A 12,118-nucleotide genomic window follows, 5' to 3' on the forward strand; every position below is an offset into this window, starting at 1 on the left:
GCTCCCATACAGAGGTGACTGGAGGATCGCGACAGCGGGGCAGAGCGGGGCAGTGCGAGAGGCCCCGGCGGGTGCGGTCGGACCAGGTTTGATTTCCAGCTCTGGAACCTGTTTGCAGGGCGGCCTCAGGTATGCTGGCTTCACTCTTCGGAAACTGTTTTCTCTTTTGTGAAACAAAGAAAACAGAATCTGCCAGGATGAGTGGTTTCTAAGGCTTAAGAATATAATCTATGTAATGATGTCCTTTCTTCTCTTTTCTCTTTCTGTATCTCACACACCTATATATTGATATATGAGCAATGTGACAGTATTTTCTAAGTCAGTGTTTACAGTGGATTTTAGAAGGTAAATGCCAAAAAATATGAGAATAGACTATATTTTGTAAATATTCTTTCCCATTGGGTAGGTTGTCTTTTCATTTTCTTAATGATCTCCTTTGATACATAGAAGTTTTGAATTTTGATGAAGTCCATTAGTTCTATTTTCTTTTCTTTTGTGACTCATGCCCCCAGTCATAACTGTTGAGGGGATGTGATCTTGCTTTGTTCAGGCATAGACAAAGCAACTATGCTTACATGTGTGGGGTTCCATTTACTAGTAAATGACTGCAGAAGTACTTTGGGGAGCAGGTTAGTTGGTTACCCCATTATATAACTAGTGAAGGGAGGGGTTAAGAGTCAGACCCACCCTGATGTTAAAATCTGTAGCCTTACTTGCTTTAATTATGCAGAGAAAGGGTCACTATGGTGAACTAAAGGAAAACCTAAAGGGTGATCAACTTTCAAGTATTTTTAGCGTTTATATAAAGAGGAGAAAGGAAACACTTCTCTTTGTAGAAGTTCATGTTTGTAGCAGACGTGTTCAATTAGACTAGATGAGTTTAAGGAAGAAATGACAAACCCTTATCACTCCCTCAGCTCTCCTGTTCCGGGTATTTCCCACCCACTACCTTATTAGAAAATATTTAGGGGAATTGGCTGTTGCGATCACTAATTATAGACACAAGAGGGTGCCAAAAGCTATTTGTTCTCCTGGTTCTAAGGCTCCACTGCGGAAAAGAACTTGGATTACAAAACTCAGAAAAATCTGAATAGAAAGAATGAAAATATAGCTTGATATTCAAATGTTTAGATTTCAAGATTAACTGAAGGTAGTTCCAGAGTTGTTGACAATTTGGTAGCTTTTTAGATGAATATGGCAGAATTTTAAACCCAGAAAGAGCATTTGAAAGCATCTCTTTTTCTCCCTTCCTGCCCCACTCCTACCTTCCTCCTTCTTTCCAGAGATTGTGTTAAACAGTCTTTCCAGCTTGGAAAATCAAACAGTATATAAGCAAAGCTGTTCTTTTAATGGAGATAGGATGCCAAAGTCCAGTCTCTGATCTTACCGTTGCACCATGGCAAGCCCAGAGGAATGCTGGGTAACCAAAGGATGCCACGTTAGAGATTCTGAAAAATCATTGCTGAAAGTCAAGTTGTTGGCAGGCTGCATCCTTGGATAAAATCCCACCCCCTGCTTGCATTTGCACGGCTTGCAAACTAACTGGTTTTATATTTTAGATGGTTGCGAAGAAATCAAAAGGAGAATATTTTATGATATGTGAAAATGGGATGAAATTCGGTTTCAGTGTTTGTAAATGAAATTTTATTGGAACGTAGCAATGCATTTATATATTTAGTCAATCCTGCTAAATATGTATATATTACCTATGGCTGTTTTTAGGCTATAATTACAGAGTAGTTGCAATGGACTCTGTATCTCAGTTTTTTTTAATACCCATAAAATTACATATGGTAATAATTATAATAAAGTAATGTTAGATTTTTAACAGATATGGTGTAATGTAATAACAATAGCATGAAAAGTATAAGGGGGAATAGTGCTTATAGAAATGACATTTCTATATTCCTCATCAATTATGTTAGTATAAATTGGAAGTAGATTGTGATAAATTATAATGTATGCAATATCCGTGAGAGCAACCAATTAAAAAATTTAAAGTAAAAAATTATTTAAAGAATGAAAATGTTCCATTAGGCCTGGCCAGGTAGCATCGTCCTGATACACCAAGGTTGCAGTTTGGTAATTAGTCAGGGCACACACAACAATCAACCATTGGATGCATAAATAAGGGGAACAACAAATTAGTCTTTCTCTCTTTCCCTCCCCCTTCTTCTCTATCTTTAAAATCAATCCATAAAAAATCTTTTAAAAAGTTACATTAGCAAATATTCACTTAATGCAAAAGAAAGAAGTAAAGGCAGACTGGAAGAACAAGAAAGATATAAGAAGCCCTGGCTGGTTGGCTCAGTGGTAGAGTGTTGGCCTGGCGTGCAGAAGTCCCGGGTTCGATTCCTGGCCAGTGCACATAGGAGAAGTGCCCATCTGCTTCTCCACCCCTCCCCCTCTCCTTCCTCTCTGTCTCTTCCCCTCCTGCAGCCAAGGCTCCATTGGAGCAAAGTTGGCCCAGGCGCTGAGGATGGCTCCATGGCCTCTGTCTCAGGCACTAGAATAGCTCTGGTTGCAGCAGAGTGACACCCCAGATGGGCAGAGCATTGCCCCCGGTGGGCATGCTGGGTGGATACCAGTCAGGTGCATGCAGAAGTCTGTCTGACTGCCTCCCTGTTTCCAGCTTCAGAAAAATACAAAAAAAAAAAAAAAAAGATATAAGATATATACCCCCACAAAGAAAAAAGCTAAGCGATAGGTGTAACTCCAAGTCTATGAATAATAAAATTAAATCTGAATGGATTAAACAATCGGTTAAAAGGTAGAAATTTTAACCCTGTCAGACTGGGTTAAAAACCAAGATTTAACTATATTCTGCCAAGAGGAAGCACACTTTAAATTCAAAGATACAAATAGGTTGAAAATAAGAGGATGGGAAAAGATATATTATGCAAACAGCAACCGTAAGACAGCTGGAGTGATTTTATTAATATCAGACAAATTAGTCTTTAAAACAGAAAATGAATAGACTGCAAAGCCTAAAAAAATTCACTCTTTAGGCTTTTACCCCGACCCCTCCCCCAAATCTGCTGCCTCCTCTAGATGCTTATCATGAGTCACTGGGATGAAGAGAAATAAAGACATTAAAAATCTAATTATGGGCTTCTTGGGGTTGTGGCTTTGCTCCAGCTGTGCAGGGCACGCGTCCTGCCACATCTTTGTGCGTGTGTGTGGGGCTTGAAGTGCTCGTGGGTCCTCGCTAAAACTCTGCGGGGACAGAAGAAGCTATGGGCGGGACCTCCGGCACCCACCGGGTCACCTTCGAAACGGATGAGAATGAGAACATCACCGTGGTGAAGGGCATCCGGTCCTCGGAAAATGTGATTGATCGCATGAAGGAAACATCTCCATCTGGCTCGAAGACTCCGCGGTTTTCTGGTGCTTACCGTGCCTCAGTTTCTGATGAGGCGTTGAAGAGGAGGGTGGCCGAGGAGCTGGCACTGGAGCAGGCCAAGAAGGAGTCGGAGAGTCAGAAACGACTAAAACAAAGCAAAGAACTGGACTGAGAGAGGGCTCTTGCCAACGAGCAGCTAACCAGAGCTATCCTTCGAGAGCGGATATCGAGCGAGGAGGACCGTGCCAAGGCAAAGCACCTGGCTAAGCTGTTGAGAGAGAAAGACCGTGTGATAAAGAGGCAGGATGCATTCTACAAAGAGCAGCTGGCCAGACTGGAGGAGAGGAGTTCAGAGTTCTACAAAGTCACCACTCAACAGTATCAGAAAGGTGCCGAAGAGCTGGAAGCCAAGTTCAAGCGGTATGAGGCTCACCCAGTCTGCACAGACCTGCAGGCCAAGATTCCCCAGTGCTACCGGCAGAACGCCCAGCAGACCCTCAGCTGCTCTGCTCTGGCCGACCGGTACCGTGCACTGTGTCAATCAGGCCAAACAGAGCATGATCAAGAAGGAAGGATAAAGTCAATTTAGAACAAGCAGAACTCCTTCCGCGTTAATTCCAGAGGTGGACCATTTTTTTTCCTAGTAAGAGAGTGACCTATTTCAAGAGCAGATCACTGAAGAGAAGCCCCCAAGAGCAGAGTCAACAAGAAGCACATCGCAGTTCTATCCACGGTGATCTGCGAAGCCAGGGCCTACCTACATCAGGGCTCAGCCGTGAAGGACACTTGCAGTGTTAATGAACCCTGTTTGTGATGACAGAGAGAGAGAAAGCAGCCCTCTCCACCTTTTGTACTTTCTCTTCAACTCTCTCTTCTGAGCCCACTCCATCCTCTGGTGAACCTCCTCTCCAGCAGAGCTCGGGGTGGGACCCGGGGATAAGGGAATTGGAGGGGGGAGCAGAGAGGGCCAGATAGCTCCATCTCAGGCCCGTGGTGCTGGGCAGAACTGTCTAGGATGTGGCCTGTTGGGTTTCTCTGTGTTTCTTTTCTCCTTTAACTGTAGAAAAGCTCTTTTATTTTAACTTATTCTGGCGACCATGTAAGTACGAAGAAAACAAGGAGAGAAAATGTATCTCTTCCCCTGGAATAATGTTTATGGTTACAAGTGAAGTAAGGCATTCTCTACCAATGTGAAGGCAACCTTGGCTTATGCAACAGCTTCTCTGTCATGAATACTGACATCTTGACTTCACTCACTATCGATAATAAATCTATTTTCTAACGAGAAATAGAAATAAAAAAAATCTAATTACGTGAAAACTTTTATTTGTGGCATTTTTTTTTATGTTATACTTAGAATCAAAGACCAGAACATCTGGAAGGAAGTAGGACATAAAGCATGTGCTAAAACAATGGGTTTGGAAATACAGAGCTGGAGACTCACCCCTAAGAACAAATAAAAATTCCACGGGCTATAGATGAAGGTAGTGGGGAAAAGGCGATGTTGAGGGAGGAGGTCGGTGGGGCCCAGGTTGCCTGAGGCTCAGTGTGCCTGGAGGAACCATGGAGAGAGCAGGGGAAGCAGCACCAAGATTCATCAGCCACCAACAGGGAAACCCTCTTTCACAAGGTGGGAGTCAGGTCATTAATGGAGATCATGAGATCACCTTAGCCATGTGAGTCAGTGTTATCATCCATGACATAGAGCACTATTAGCTGTCCTCATTATGTTCTATGTAGGACAGTGGTCCCCAACCTTTTTTGGGCCACAGACCAGTTTAATGTCACAAAATATTTTCACGGACCAGATAACACGTGACAGAGACAAGCATCAAGAATGAGTCTTGGCCCTGGCCGGTTGGCTCAGCGGTAGAGCGTCGGCCTAGCGTGCGGAGGACCCGGGTTCGATTCCCGGCCAGGGCACACAGGAGAAGCGCCCATTTGCTTCTCCACCCCTCCGCCGCGCTTTCCTCTCTGTCTCTCTCTTCCCCTCCTGCAGCCAAGGCTCCATTGGAGCAAAGATGGCCCGGGCGCTGGGGATGGCTCTGTGGCCTCTGCCTCAGGCGCTAGAGTGGCTCTGGTCGCAATATGGCGACACCCAGGATGGGCAGAGCATCGCCCCCTGGTGGGCAGAGCGTCGCCCCTGGTGGACGTGCCGGGTGAATCCCGGTCGGGCGCATGCGGGAGTCTGTCTGACTGTCTCTCCCCGTTTCTAGCTTCAGAAAAATGAAAAAAAAAAAAAAAGAAAGAAAAAAAAAAAAAGAGTGAGCTTACAAAAAGCCCGTCAATAGATGACTGGATAAAGAAGATGTGGCACATATACACTATGGAATACTACTCAGCCATAAGAAATGATGACATTGGATCATTTACAGCAAAATGGTGGGATCTTGATAACATTATACGAAGTGAAGTAAGTAAATCAGAAAAAACCAGGAACTGCATTATTCCATACATAGGTGGGACATAAAAGTGAAACTAAGAGACATTGATAAGAGTGTGGTGGTTACGGGGGGAGGGGGGAGAGGGAGAGGGAAAAGGGGAGGAGGAGGGGCACAAAGAAAACTAGATAGAAGGTGACAGAGGACAATCTGACTTTGGGTGATGGGTATGCAACATAAGTGAACGATAAGATAACCTGGACTTGTTATCTTTGAATATATGTATCCTGATTTATTGATGATGCCCCATTAAAAAAATAAAATTATTTAAAAAAAAAAAGTGAGTCTTAGATGGATGTAACAGAGGGAATCTTGTCATTTTTTAAAAATAAAACATCATTCAGACTTAAATATAAATAAAACAGAAATAATGTATGTTATTTATTCCTTCTCTGCAGACCGGTACCAAATGGCCCACGGACTAGTACCAGTCCACGGCCCGGGGTTGGGAACCACTGATGTAGGAGACCTCCTGCTGGGACTTCAGCAGAGTGCTGCTCATGTCCTATAAGAGTTACAGGTCTATGGGACCCAAATTTTGCTCAGCGCCATCCAGCTTGCCCTGTGTGGAAACAACTTTTGTTCACCAGGTATGTTCTAAGGCCCCATGGAGATGACAGGAGGTCTCCTGAACACCGATAGGAGGAGTGATCATAGGGAAAGGAAGCTTCACTTCTGTGCCTTGGGAGGAATGAATAGAATGGTTTGAGGTCCAATCTGCTCCCCTTTGGTTGCACTCAAAACAGACAACTACACTTGCATGTCAACCATTCTTTGATCCTTTCCATCTGGTTGTAGTTTACTTTTCTCGGTATGTGTTCGTTTGAACGTTATAACATTAAGAAGTATTTTACAAGGTTGCTCTGAGATTAAATGACATAGTGCAGAAGGTATAGTAACATTGATTGTTTTAAGATATGTGTTGATAAATGAAAGCTGTTATTATTATTCAAGAGGTAATGATCTCATCCCTTTGGATGTTCTTGTGAAACTGAATGACTATGTGGTGTTCATGTGGTGAAGGTCATTAGATCTTCTGAAAGTGGTCGTGGTCACAGTGAATGATTTGTTCGTTAAGATTCAGTATTTTTCACCCTGGGCTGACAGTATCAGAATAGCCCAGGGGAGCTTTGAAAAAACATAGAAGTCTGGGCCCAAATTCAGATATTCTGATATAGTGTATCTAGAGCGTGGGCCAAGATTCTTTGTCATTAATAAGCTGCTTCCTTCCAGAGGCTCTATGGGAGAATTCATTCCCTTGCCTTTCTTCCAGCTTTTAGATGCTACTGCATTTTGGTTTGTGGCCCTGCATCACTCCAGCTTCTGTTTCCATGGTCACATCTCCCTTTCTGACTCTGACCTTTTACCTGCCTCTCATGAGGAGAGACCTTTGTGATATATTAAGCTCTCCAGGATAACCCAGGGTAGTCTTCTCACCCCGAGATTCTTAAGTCAATCATATCTGCAAAGTCCTTTCGGCCATATTCACAGATTCTGGGGGTTAGGATGTGGACATCTTTAGAAGTCCATCATTCCCTTGTAGATGGCCATCTAACTTTTGGTTAGGACTGTAAAATACACAGAGAAATCCTAGGTGATTTCACTCATTCCCACCTGAATACACATATGAGCTTTTTCTTCTATACCACTACCTCTCATTGGGGTATATGTGTCCTGAGAGGTTCACGAAGGATTGACAATTCTAGGGTAAGACGGATGGGAACAGAACAAGCTTAAGAATGAGGATATGAATGGCTCTCACTCCTACTAGCTGATCAGTGGGCTGGGTGCCGACGTCTGTCAAAGGAATGACCTCATCATAGCTACTCAGAACAGGCAGCATATGAGACTTCCCATCTGAAAGTAGTAGCTTCTGTAACAGGGCCGTGGCTACAGAGGCTGTACACTTAAATGGACACTTACCATTACTTGTCCTCATGCCCCCCTAAATATGTTCCTTTATTCTTTAATCTCTAAGTCTCTCCCATCTCTTAGTTCTCAGCCTTGGGAATCTGCCCTTTATCTTGAAGGTAGAATAATTTTCTCTAATCAGTCTTATCATCATCATATCATCTATTCTCCCAGACCTCGTGTGTCTGTAGCTGAGCCACAATATGTGGACTACTAAACTCAAAACCTAACAAGTATCTCTACTTTCTCTGCTTTCTGTCATCATTTTGTGTCTAAGACAATGATAGAGAAGGCTTAGCTGGCTGAATGAGGGAAGAAATGAGGGTTGAAGCAAATTCTGGAAACAAAAGCATGTTAATTAACATTTCAAAATCATATCCACCTTTATGATTTTTAGGATTCGTTCCAGCATTGACATTCAAAGACAGTTTCCCAAATCCATGGCTAGTGCTTGCTGTATTAGACCACACCCCTCTGTGCTGTCTCGAGTTCATTTATTTCAATAACTTTTTCAGAAACAACTTCAAGACCTTGGATTTCCAAACCGGCAGTGACACGGTCCACCTTCACCGGGACACCGCCCACTGTTGCTCCATCTCCACTCTCACTGTGTGAGAGCATGCTGCTCTCCCACTCTTGGTAAAGGCTGAGTTACAAGAGCCCGGCACCACCCTGACTTAAGCTGCTGCTCTGCCTTTCCACAATTGCAGCCAACTCTCTCTCTGACTCAGCTCACTGCCTGCAAAACCAGGCAAGGACTTGTAGACAACATCTCTTACTGCTTCCCTTCTCCCAGGGAGAATAGGATTAGCGTGCAGTACACTGGGCACAGGGCAGCTCCTTTTCAGCTTGTTTGTCTGGTATTAAAAGGGGCTGGGAACTAGCTTAAGGTCTGACATGAGCTCCTTCCCACAGATACCTGCCCACCCTCTAATACCCAGGTACAAGTCAAGAATGTGGACTCTGCTTGGCGGTTCTACTGGTCCAGCTTCCTTCATGCAAGTGGCTGCTTGTCTGACTCTGTCTCACCAGTCTAGCTCTCTGCCAGCTGCATGATGGAGTAAGTAGTCAGTACAGGGAGGCAGCGTAGACTAGTGGGTGAGTTACACTGTGTTTGCATCAGAAAAAATATGGATTGAGTCCCAATTCGGCTCCTCACTAATTACGTGACCTTGGGCAAGTTATTTAACTTCCTTAAGCTTCTATTTTCTCCTCTATAAATCAAAACTGAAGACACCCACATCACTGGATTGCTATTAAGGATTAAATAAAATAAGATATGTAAAGTCCTTAGCGTCATGCCTGGCACATGTTACTCCATAATTGAGAGTCACAGCTTATTCTGTTTTATTTAATAAAAATGGTGCTGAGTCCTTATGCAGAACACCGAGCTTGGAATTGTGGAAATAGATAAAAAAGTAAGAGACACCGTCCCTGTCGTCAAAGAATATTGCAGTCTAATGAGGAAGATAGAAGGTACTGAAGGAAGTAGAGGGAATGGATGAATGGAGATAAAAGTTAGAAAGAACTGAGTGGAGATGAAGTTAGAACTATCCAGTCTGGAGGAGGGTTCAGAAGGAAACTTATTGCAAAAGTATGGCAAAGGCCAGCTTGACATCATGTCCCATCCTGTGGACCAAAGCTTTTCCCCATGTCCCTGTGCAAGACTCTTCTACTCAACAGTAATGCATCAGGGTTATGAAAATGTATGCCTTTATTGTTCTATATTTCGGCAGATTGTCATGGGTTAGAGCTACAGTGAGCTAGGGGCCCCTGGGGAAACGAAGCCCCTAGTCTTTTATTCCTAGTCTACCTGTCTTTTACTTACACCACTGTGGCCATCTGGTTCATAATTTAAAAAGTTCAGATTTTTCTTTTTGGCTAAATGACATTTAATTACATCATTTTCTGGATAGGTTTTAGCCAGCTCTCAAATGTGGGATCAAAACAAACGGAAGTTTCTGTGCGCCAGGCTGAAGGCATGGATCCCTCTCCCCAATTCCCTTGGCTGCCTGACCAGACAGTTATCACGTGTGTGGACGAGCAGTACTGTGGGCAGCGGGCTGGGTCTTTCCTCAGCTGACTAGCACAAAAGTTACAGTCTCTGTTCCCCAGATGTCAAAGGAGGCAGTGAAGAATTATAACAAGAATCAGTGCACCCCTAGTACTCTAGTGCTAGCCCAGCTGTGATAATTGTATGTAAGATCAGGCAAATTTTCTTAAGTGCTTTCTCAATAAGCAAAAGTGGTGGCATAATCCTTGCCCATAGCTCTGTGGAACACACATGTCATTTTCTTTGCAGATTCGGATGCTTTTTTTTTTTTTTAACTTAGAAAATGGTAAGAAACGATAACTTCAGCTTGGACCACTTTACCTGGAGATTGTGAATATCAGATAGATAGCAAGAAAAATGTATTGGCAACTTTGTTTCCAAGGCTGGCTTTTAAGGGTCTGAGGAGATTGACTGTGTGCCCATTAAGACTTCCCCAGGCTTTCCTGTTCTTCTCGCCTTCTCCAATGGAGTTTCTGAGTCTCTGCAGACCCTCCTACACTGGTCCCTCGAGGCTGGTGAATGAGTTGCTGTCACCCACCATATATACATCTAGCAGGACTATAATCAGCTGCAGCATTTCCAGTTCCAGTAGGGAGACAATAGGAAAGGAAATGTCTTCCAGGATTTGAGTTTCTCCCAATGAGACATATTGTAAGTATGATAACTACATGTCAGTGTACGTAAGCAATTCCAATGACTTCTTGGACTTGCAGTAAAATCCAGACTGTTACCAAAGACTGCTAGCATTCAGTTGCTCTGGCCCCAGCCAATCTTGGGCAACCTGCATTGTGATCTGATCACATGGGCTTTCCTTCTGTTCCTCATGCGTGACAAACCCATTCCTGCCCCAGGGCTTTGTTCCTACCCTTTTCTCTGCCTACAGTGCTCTCCTCCTAGATTTTTGCATGACTGGCTCTCATTCCTTCACCCTCTTTCTTGCCTCCACTCAACTCTCACTTCCTCAAGGAGTTCTTATCTGATTGTGCTATCCTTGGTTCCCCCTCTTCACCTCCATCACTATCTCATTCCTTTCTAGCTCTTATCACCATCTGCAGTTGAATTATGCATTGTTCCAGTTGCTTGTTTACCCTGTATCTTGTTGATAGAGTGAAACCTGTTCTTCCTGGGTTGTACTGTATTATAGATATTCCCAGCCAGTGTCACATGCATTAATCAGTCTGGATCGACACTGACCAAAGTCCTGGAACAGGGTCTAGGAACCCCTTTATCTGCCCTTCACCCCATAAGTTGCTGGCATTTGGGGAGGTCTAGAAGTCCTAAGGGTGGGGTTGGAGTAACTAGGGCAATACATGAGAACTTGGAAATTTAAGAAAATGGCTATCCATGAGCATGAAAATATTTTAATATTTAAGCAATCAGTATGGCCACTAGTTTGTACTGGTTTACCATCATCTCTACTTGTCTCCCATGTTCAACTCTCTGTGTCAGGACCTAGAACAGTGACTGGATCATAGCAGTTTCTCATGTGGTGAATTACTTGAGTATCATCAAGTCTTTTCCACATAACACTCTCTCCAGCATGTGTTTCCTAGAAGAGCTATAAGGTGCCCTGGGTTCCTAACTTACTCAAGGGGGTAGGTTATAGTGTATTTAGGCCACAGGGTCCGCTTTAATGATAACTCTTTAAACTCCTCATAGTTTATAAAATCTGCACATCAGTCATCTCATTTTATCTTCACAACCATCTTGAGAGGCTATCAAAACAAGAATGATCATATTTATTTTTTTAGTTGAGTAAGCTCAGGCTTCGATAAGTCAAACTGAGAGGTAAAGGCTGGGCAGAGCTAGGAAACAGCTCCTGTGTTCTGGGTGGGGACTAAGTGCTCTCCACTCAGCTGTCCTCAGTCCTGGAGAGAGCTGAACCTGAACTCAGAAGCAGCTCCTGGGTATGGATGTAAAGACTCTAGAATATATAACTAAGGTAATATATGCCCTCACAGAACAACAGTGGCTGGCTGCAAAATAAGATATTTCAAGCAAAAATGACCAGACTGTTAGGGTCTAGAGCAGAGGTCCCCAAACTACGGCCCGTGGGCCGCATGTGGCCCCCTGAGGCCATTTATCCGGCCCCTGCTTCACTTCTGGAAAGGGCACCTCTTTCATTGGTGGTCAGTGAGTACTGTATGTGGAGTACTGTATGTGGTGGCGCCACAAAGCGCAGCATCGCTCACGTACAGTACTACTTCCAGTGACACAGGACGCACATGTCACAGCTCCAGAAGCATGTCACATCACTTGTTACGGTTAGCAGTGACAAATATGGAACTGGACAGTGACTATCACATTAGCCAAAAGCAGGTCAATAGTTCCCATTGACATACTCGTCAGTTTGTTGATTTAAATTTACTT

The 12,118-nt window shown here is 43.7% G+C and overlaps 1 long non-coding RNA gene and 1 pseudogene across 1 annotated transcript; both read left to right on the forward strand.

Moving 5' to 3' along the window:
- Nucleotides 1–8,521, forward strand: LOC136333581 (uncharacterized). The gene is made up of 3 exons (XR_010731059.1): nt 1–129; nt 6,183–6,374; nt 8,211–8,521. It is a non-coding gene; the product is annotated as an uncharacterized lncRNA (long non-coding RNA).
- LOC136335999 (MICOS complex subunit MIC19 pseudogene) lies at nt 3,176–4,069 on the forward strand (annotated as a pseudogene).
- Nucleotides 8,522–12,118: the final 3,597 nt, after the last annotated feature.

The sequence above is a fragment of the Saccopteryx bilineata genome, chromosome 4 (genome assembly GCF_036850765.1).
Source record: "Saccopteryx bilineata isolate mSacBil1 chromosome 4, mSacBil1_pri_phased_curated, whole genome shotgun sequence".
Taxonomy (NCBI): domain Eukaryota; kingdom Metazoa; phylum Chordata; class Mammalia; order Chiroptera; family Emballonuridae; genus Saccopteryx; species Saccopteryx bilineata.